This window comes from Serinus canaria, chromosome 25 (genome assembly GCF_022539315.1).
Source record: "Serinus canaria isolate serCan28SL12 chromosome 25, serCan2020, whole genome shotgun sequence".
Taxonomy (NCBI): Eukaryota; Metazoa; Chordata; class Aves; order Passeriformes; family Fringillidae; genus Serinus; species Serinus canaria.
This window is the reverse complement of record NC_066338.1, coordinates 10,123,973-10,131,471: the sequence shown is the minus strand read 5'-3', so window position 1 is coordinate 10,131,471 and position 7,499 is coordinate 10,123,973.

Genomic DNA, 7,499 nt, shown 5'->3' with positions numbered 1-7,499 from the left:
GATGGCTCCATGAGAGGCTGCAGTTCTGGATCCCCGTGAGACATCCAGGCTCAGCCCAGGAGCCCTGGGAACACCTGGAACTCATTGGTTCAGTTTTCCAGGGTGTCCCATAGGAACTGGGCTTGTTTGTTTCAAATCCTTGAATCCAGTGAAGGAAAAAGGAAAAAGGAGAAGAGGAAAACTCAAGGCAACCCTAAAGAGCTGGGTCTGGGTCTGGAGGAGGGTGGGGGCTCCCAGGTGGGCCCAGGGCAGAGCCCTCAGCTCCCTGAAGCGTTTCTCCCCACCTGGGGGCCAGGTGGGCTCCTGGGGGCTCTGCATTCCCAGTGTGGATGGCAGGAGGTGTTTCCAGGGCAGGTTTGGGATCTCTGGGGTGTTTCCAGCCAAGGAAGAATGTCCAGGGTTTGGTGTGTGGGGGTGTGAATGTGCCTTTTCTCCCAGGCAGTGGGAGACAAGAGCCAGTCCTGGGGAGCTGGGCCTTGTCTCTCCCACCTGGAGAGATGGGGGCTCCAGGCGCAGATTTCTCTTTTCTCTTTCTCCAGAGCTTTCTGTGCCCTTCCCCCGGACCTTTCTGCTCGTGCCTGGGTAATTATTGTCATTCCACCACGGAGAGTTCTGTAATTACTGCCACTGTCAAAATAAGGTCGGTGTTTGGGGGACACTCATCCTGATGAGCCTCTAATGAGGGCTACTCACGGCCTTGGGAGGGAGCCTGACATCCCCCGAGGGAGGGGGACATCAATTAGCTGAATCTTGGGAGGAGAGGGCCAGTCACTCGGGTGGGATGTTTGTTATTAATGCCACCAAATTAGCTCACGACGTCCCCGTTTGCAATGTCCCCCCGGCCCGGGAGGCCGCGGTGCTGCCGGCGGAGGTGGCAGCGCGGGGAGGAGAGATTCAGCTCAGCCGATGCTCCTCGTGTGGTTTTCTCCCCGCGGCTCCCAGGGCTGGGGTGGCCCAGTGTCCCATGGGGCCCTCTCCCCACAGCCCCCGGGGGATTTTCTGCAGCCCTTTGGGACGTGGTGCTTCCCCATGCCAAGCAAACCCTTTCCCAGCTGGATGGAGCTGCTGGTGGCTCTCCCGGGCTGGAGGAGCCCAGCAGGCAGGACCCTGAGCTTTGGGATGCTGCAGAGCTGAATCCATCCCGGTTCAGGACTTTGAGAGGTTTTTACGGACACCAGGTGGCAGCATTTGTCTGTCTGTCCTTCTCCCCTCCTCCTCCCTTCGAGGCTCGGAAAACTCCCGTCCTGCCCCTCCAAGGTCCGCGGCGATTCCTCTTTTTGGGGGCGGGAGGTCCAAGGCTGGGGGTGCTGTCGGTGACATCACAGTGACATCACAGTGACATCACAGTGGCATCACACCCGAATTGGGGTCAAACTCTGTCTCTGGGAGCATCCCTGGAGAAGCAGCTTTGAGGCTTCTGGAGCATCCTGTTCTGATGGGACAGGGACCAAAAAAGCTGATGAGGGAAAACTCCTGGAGTGTGTCCAGGCTCCACATCCATCACCTCTCATCCATTCCCCATCCAGCCCTTTTCCTATTTTTCCCCAGGAGCTCTCATGAGGGTGAGCCGATCTCCAGGAGTGGGGAGAGGCAGGAGGAGCCAGGGCTGCTCCCATGGGGGTCCTGCTGGGACTGTCTAAAATCAGGCTGGGAACACGATGAGTTTGTCATGGAAGCACAGAGGATTTGGGTTAGAAGGAACCTTAAACCCAGTTCCACGCCCTGCCATGGACAGGGAAGTTTATATTTCAACCTGCTCTTAAATTTAATCCAGATTGCTGGAGTGGGGTCAAACCAGGGGATGTTTCATTTTGAGGAGATTTACGGCTAACAGGGAAGAATGAAGGGTTTGGCTTCCCCTTGGCTCCTCTGAGAGGTCTTTGCTGCCCACAGAGCCCAGCCCAGGCTCTAACCCAGGGCAGAGACTGGAGAACGTCCCCATCTGTCCCCCAGCCGTGGTTCCAAGCCCGGGGCCCTGGGAATCAGCATTTTCACCCCCATTTTCCTCTTGAAGGAGTTTGTGGCCTCCTCCTCCCCACCACAGCTGGAGGTGCCACAGTGGCCAAGGCAAATCTGGCAAAGGGAAACCTCCTTGGGCCACTGGTTCCACCTGGAACCTCCCCTGTGACACCGAGGGCCTGGGTTTGGTCTCAGCATTTTTTTGGGCTGTTTTTTTTCTGTTTTGCTTTGCAGGTATTGAAGAGCCAAGGGAGGGGCCACTGCAGAGTGAAACTCTGTGCTCTCACCGGGTATTTTCGCAGCTCTGAAGGGCTGGGGATTATTTCCTCTCCCCTTTGTTCCTGGTTTTTGGCAGGAAACGTCTCGGAGTTGATGTCCCACAGGCTTGGTGCTAGGGAGGAGCAGTGGGGTGGGAAGCTGAGCTGGTGCCAACAGTGGGACCTGATGGGTTGAACTGTGAGAAGTCAAAAATTGGGCCCTCTCCAAAACCCAGCTCAGGCTGATCCCTGTGGTGGATCCCCATTTCTGATGGATTTATGACTCCTCTCACATTACTGGTGAAAAACTGGGTGAGGTCCCTCTTGTCCCCAGCTGCCAGCACTCTTCTGTCCCCAGGCACCTTCCCTGAGCTCTCAATGTCCATGATCCCTGGACATGGACACAGAGTCACTGGGGGCCAAGGACAGGCTTTGCCTGTGGGAAACCTGGATGTGAGCTTGGAGAGCTGGAAATGGTTTCATCAGAGGGGGTTGGAGCAAAAACCAGTTTGAGCCTCTTGCTGGGCTGGGAGATGGGTGAGAAAAGGGGATTTGCAGGTGAAACTCTTTGAGGTGGAGTGTGGGGCTCTCACCCCCGGGATCTGGACACCTGTGGGTCCCCAGCCATGGTGACACCTCTGGTGGTGTCCCTGCTCCTCCTCATCACTGGGAGCTGATCTTTGGGGTCACCTGGAGGTCAAGCTGGAGGCTCAGTCCTCTCACCTGGCTGAACTGGTGCATGTCACCTCTTCTGGCTGAACCCTGGCCTTGGTGGGTGGAGCAGGGCGTGGGGCACACCTGGCTGAGCCTGACACACCTGGGGTCTGAGCCCTGGCCCTCCTTGGGGGGTTCTCCTGCTCTCTGGAGCTCCTCAGTGACCCCTGTCTCTCCCTGGGTGTTCTCTGGTTCCTCCTGGGTGACCCCTCCTGCTCCCTGACCCTCCTGGGTGCTCCTTCACTCTCCGTGTGCTCCCAGCACCATTCCCCGCAGTGAAAAATGGAATTTTCTTTATGGAGGAAAGGCTTTTATGGGTACTATCAGATGTTTTTGGGGAACCCTTGGGTGCTCTGAGCAGCCTCAGGCCCTCAGGGCCCAGCACCAGTGCTTGCTGGTTCATACTGGGACCCCACAGGAGCTGAACTGGGGCAGCTCTGGGCATCACCAGCTCTGAACACTGGTTTTGGGGGGCTGTGGGGTGGTTTTGAGTGGCTCTGTTATGGTTTTGGATGGCTGAAGGAGGGTTTGGGACAATGTGGGGTGGTTTTGGATGGCTGTGGGATGGTTTGGGTGGCTATGGATGGTTTGGGTGGCTATGGATGGTTTGGGAAACTGAGGTTTTTGGGAGGTTATGGGATAGATTTGGGTGGCTGAGAGAGGATTTGGAGAGGGTGTGGATTGTTTGGGGAGGGTGTGGGATGGTTTTGGAGGTCTGTGGGATGGTTTTGGATGTCTGTGGGATGGTTTTGGATGTCTGTGGGATGGTTTTGGATGGCTGTGAGTGGTTTGGGGAGGATGTGGGTGTTTTTAGGAAGCTGTGGGATGGTTTTGGATGGCTGTGCGATGGTTTGGGAAGGCTGTGGGTGTTTTTAGGAAGCTGTAGGAGGGTTTTGACCCAGCACCTCGGTGGTTACACACCTGCAGCCTCACCAACGGCTGATCTTGGGGCAGGGTGGGGTTTATTTCCCCTCTTTGTCTGAGACAGAGGCAGATGGCAGTTAATGGTTCATCCTGGTTAAAGGTTTATTTCTGCTGAATGTCCCTCTGCCTTTGGAAAAACATCAGGGTTTTGTTTCCCTGACTCTTCTTCCTGCCCGTAATTCTGTGGAAATCTTAGACACCCTCCCGAGGCAACTTCTCCTCGGGCACGAGCCAGAAACCTTCAGTGCAGCCTGGAGCAAACGTGGCCAAGGTTTTAATTGCCCCTCTTGCAGGCTTGGGGATGATTAAACAACCCAAATACTCCAAACTCTGAAAAAAAACCCCAATTAGGGCCCTTTTTTGGCTGTTTGCAGTGCTTTTAGCGGGGCATCAATCACCAGCAGGGCTGATGAAACCTGATGGGGCCGTAAATCTGCCCTGCTTTGAATTCAAATGCAGCAATTAATCCCGGGGGGTGTGGCTGCAATTAGATGACAAATTGTGCCTCCAGATTCACTTGCCTGCTTGGACAGAAGCCGCCCGTGTTTGCTCAGCCGCCGAGGCTTGGCTGCAGCTCCTGCTCTCCCTGGGGACGGGAATGAGCCCCGGGAGCTGCAGCTGCTCAGTGAGGACCCTTCAGCCTCAGCTCCTTCTCCTGGAGCTGGGAAGTTCGGCTCTTTGCCTGCCTTGGATTGTCTGAGCCCTCCTTTTCCCAAGGTGTAGAAACCATCCAGGCTGGGAGAAAACCTCTGAGAGCATCAGCAGCACTAACCAGGTCCCCAGGGGCCACATTCCTGTGGGTTTTGGACACTTCCAGGGGTGATGACTCCAGCACTGCCCCAGTGCCAGGGCTGAACAACCTTCCAGTGAGGAAATTTCCCAGTATCCAACCTAAACTTCCCCAGGCCCTTGTCCCTGTTCCCTGGGAGCAGAGCCTGAGCTACCCTGGCTGTCCCCTCCTGTCAGGGAGTTGTGCAGAGCCACAAGGTCCCCCCTGAGCCTCCTTTTCTCCAGGCTGAGCCCCCCCCAAGTTCCTCGGGATTCTCCAGACCCTTCCCTCGTGCTCCAGCCCTTCCCCAGCTCCATTCCTGGCTCTGGACTCATTCCAACCCCTCAGGGTCTTCTGCCCCCAGCCTGAGCCCAGGTTTCAGATCTGGGCTGAATTTGCTCAGGGTGCAGGATTTATCCTGACCATCCTCAGACGTTGGGCAGGAGGATTTGGGACCCCCGGCTGGGGCAGGAGCTGCCTCCACCTGAGACTCCCCTGGCAGTGCCCGATTTGGCCCCTTTGGGCTGGGTTTGAGACTAGAACTGGTCCTAAATAGCATCGGCCCGAGCTGAAGGAGCCCAGCGCTGGGCTCGCCGCTGGATCCCGCTCCCGCCCATCCCGGGGCTGCGGGACTGGCTCATCCAGGGATGGTCTGGGGTCGTGCCCAGGTGAGGGGTGTCCCCTGCCCTGGGGGCACTGATTAACCACACCGAGCCCTTGTTCTGCTGCAAGGGCCGGGGCCCAGGGTGGTTCTGCACGGAGGGGAGCTCTCAGGCACGCTCCTGTTTCCATGGGAAGGAAGGAGCACCGGGGGCTTGGATGATGCAGGGGGGGACGAGCAAAGCCCAGCACAGCTCTGCTGCTGCAGAGAGAGAGCTCAGCTCAAAATCCAAACACAATGTGGCACAAATCCAGGGCAAAGCCGTGGAGATGCAAGCCCTGATGTCAGCAGTGGGATAAGGTTGTGTTTGCACACCCAACACGCTTTTATCCACTGATTAACTGTTCCTACAGGGCTCCTTTGCGAAACACACTGGCGTTTTCTGTTCCAAGAGATAAGAAAACAAGCTCAGTTTTATATCCCTTCCCCGTGAGGGTGATAACAAAATTTCAGAATTCCTGTGGACTCTGATCTCCAAACGGGGGGCTCCCGGTGAGGAAACAATTGGCTGTTTTTATAAGTAGCTTAAAAAATAAGGAATTAAAAAGAAAAATAATGGAGAAAGGGCTCATTTTCTTTGGCTGCATGGCAGGGAACCAACTGCCCTGTCCGCAGAGGAACCAGCTCCTGGGAAGAGGGAAAAATCCTCGCCGGTAAAAGCTGAAAGATTTGCTGGGGAAGAGGAATTTATTTATTTTTTTTCTTTCTGACATTTTAGAAAAGGCTGATTGTGCCGGACATTTAAGTTTGTTTTCATCCCCATTTTTAATCCTGGCTGCACAAGAGGGCTTTATCCCAACCTGCAGCTGCACCTTGCTCTCGGGCACAGGAGCTCCCGTGGCCTTTGCCAAGCAGGATTAATGTCAAGTGGCAGAGCCGGGCCTGGATCCTGGAGGCCTCGTGCCAGGGGATTTGTTTGATTTAATTTGCGGGTTTGTGGTGATTTTTCAGGGGTTGTTTCTGCCATGGATTAGATCCCAGTTCTCTTCTGAGTGGTTCTGTGCATGGAGAGGGCCCTCAAAGTCTCGTCCTCCTTTTCCTGCCCATCCTGGGGCTGGATGGAGGCACCGAGCTTGAAGAGCTCCTGTTCTGGAGGAACCCAGCCCAAAGCCTGGCTGGAGCAGCTGGGGCAGCTCCAACACCTCAGCCCAGGGCTGCAGTTTAACAAAGCTGAGTTTAATCCCCTCCTTGCCTGCTGGGCTCTTGCTTTCTCCAGCCTGGGAAATCCTCCCAGCTCCAGAGCTGACCTTTCCCAACAAAGCCCCTTTGTAAAGCCAAGCTCAGGCCTGCAGGGCACCTTTATCTTCTTATTACCCCTGGTTTTTATTGATGCCATCACCAGCAGCCCTCAGAGGAGCCGCCTGGACTTTGTTTGGAGGGTGATTAAGAACCAACAGATCCTGGAAAGCTGAGGCAAAACCTTGAGCAAGAGGAAAGTTGGCAGCGGGAAGAGCCGTGGCACCGCAGCGCGAACGGAGTCCCCAGGGAGGAACCTCCATTCCCGTGGGGTGCTGAGCTCTGGGAAGGGTGGGTGGAAACCACAGAGGGGTTTTCCCTCAGCTGGGGCTCTTTTGGGGGGGGGGGGTTTCCTGGCCTCCTCTCCTTTCCCCATGGGAATCCCAGCAGCGGGCAGCAGGAGATGCCCTCTGCCCCCTTGGCTCTCCCAGGGGCGCTGCCCCAGAGCACCCAGGCAGGGGGACACCTGTCCCCTCCTGTCCTCACCTTGGGACACCTGCTAAAAACTGTTCTGACTTGAAGGCTGAAGGAGCTGAAGGAGTTGGAACTTTTTAGAGTTGAGTTGGGACTTATTAAAAGCTGAGTTGGGACTCATTAAAGCTGTTGGGATTAATTAAAGAAGCATTTTTTGGGCTGTAGGAGTTGAGACTTATTAAAGAGGTTATTACTGGGGGCTGTGGGAGGTGTTTAGTGGGAACAGAAGCACCTTTGGATCTCCTCTTGCCCTCCCTGCTCTCTGGACATCTCCAGCCCTTCGCCTCCTCAATGTCCTGGGTGTTTTTTGGGCATTTCTCACCTTTCCATGAATTATGAGCACACTGGGGTCTCAGTGCACCGCGGGGACCAGGCAGGGCTCTGGTGGCACTGGCAGCACCGGGGGTGCCCAGCCAGACCCCCAAATCCCCGTGAACAGAGCCAGGGAACCAAACACAAGTTCCAGGAGGTGTTGCTCAGGCGGAGGCCATGTTCCTGGCCGGGG